We start from the raw sequence: 939 nt of genomic DNA, 5'->3' as shown, positions 1-939 counted from the left end.
TGCAAACTGCGCGGTTGCTCTTTGTAAGGCATACCTCCAAGTCTTCAAGACGGGCGGCGCGACGTCGAGTCCGAGAACAAGAAACGTCACACACCCGCCGCTTTTGGCAGAACGTCTGGAGGCTGTCTAGCGCACGAAGGCGCTCTCTGGCTATCCTTTATAAGACGTACCGCTAGGCAGAGTGCTTTCTATTTACGGGGGAAGCGGTGAAGCGACCACCCTGAGGATTTTAAGAGTACCACGCTTGCGCGCGGAGACTCCAATCTCGCTCTGTCGTAAACGACAGAACAGTCTGGTCTTTGAGTTTGGTCAACCGACCCTCAGTCAGGTGTGGCCCAGGAACAAGTCCTAGGGCCGCAATGTGCGTTCGAATTGTCGATGTTCATGTGTCCTGCAGTTCACATGGCAACGCGCAATTAGCTGCGTTCTTCATCGACCCACGAGCCAAGGGATCCACTGAAATGGTTTGTATTTTTTAAAACATTTTGAAGCCGGCGGAGTGCGTCGCGTGAGCGAGCTCTCGTGTACGGCGACAAGCAGTCAAGCGGAATACTTCCGAAATAAATTGGAGTCCACCAGCGAAAAAAAAAAAAAAAAGTCGATGAGACGCGACGCGCCTCATTTTCTCTGTGTGACTTCTTTCTTTCTCTGTACGCTGTTAGCGCAGTTTTAAACTCCCAAACCATCAAGTCGCCTATTACACCACCGGAGTGGAGGCATGGGTTAGACGGTATGTTGTGACCACCGGGTCGCGTCGGCGCGGATATGGAGGGGCTCTCGCCGCTCCACCGCATTACTATCAGCTCACCGGCAAAGAAGGCGACGCCCGCACTCTGAAATCAAAGCACTGGTCGAGCGAGGCGTACGCACTTCTGTAGGGTGTTTAGCGTCCGATACCGACACTTCATCTGGCCTCCCTGTTTTGGGCCATCTCCCGGT

The 939-nt window shown here is 53.6% G+C and overlaps 1 non-coding gene across 1 annotated transcript; it reads right to left on the bottom strand.

Moving 5' to 3' along the window:
• Positions 1-314: 314 nt before the first annotated feature.
• Positions 315-467, bottom strand: LOC113217546 (5.8S ribosomal RNA). The gene has a single exon (XR_003304076.1). It is a non-coding gene; the product is annotated as a 5.8S ribosomal RNA (ribosomal RNA).
• Positions 468-939: the final 472 nt, after the last annotated feature.

This window comes from Frankliniella occidentalis, unplaced genomic scaffold (assembly GCF_000697945.3).
Source record: "Frankliniella occidentalis isolate FOCC.00 unplaced genomic scaffold, Focc_3.1 Scaffold898, whole genome shotgun sequence".
Lineage (NCBI taxonomy): Eukaryota > Metazoa > Arthropoda > Insecta > Thysanoptera > Thripidae > Frankliniella > Frankliniella occidentalis.
The sequence above is the reverse complement of the archived record's forward strand: the minus strand, read 5'-3'. Positions and strand labels throughout refer to the sequence as shown.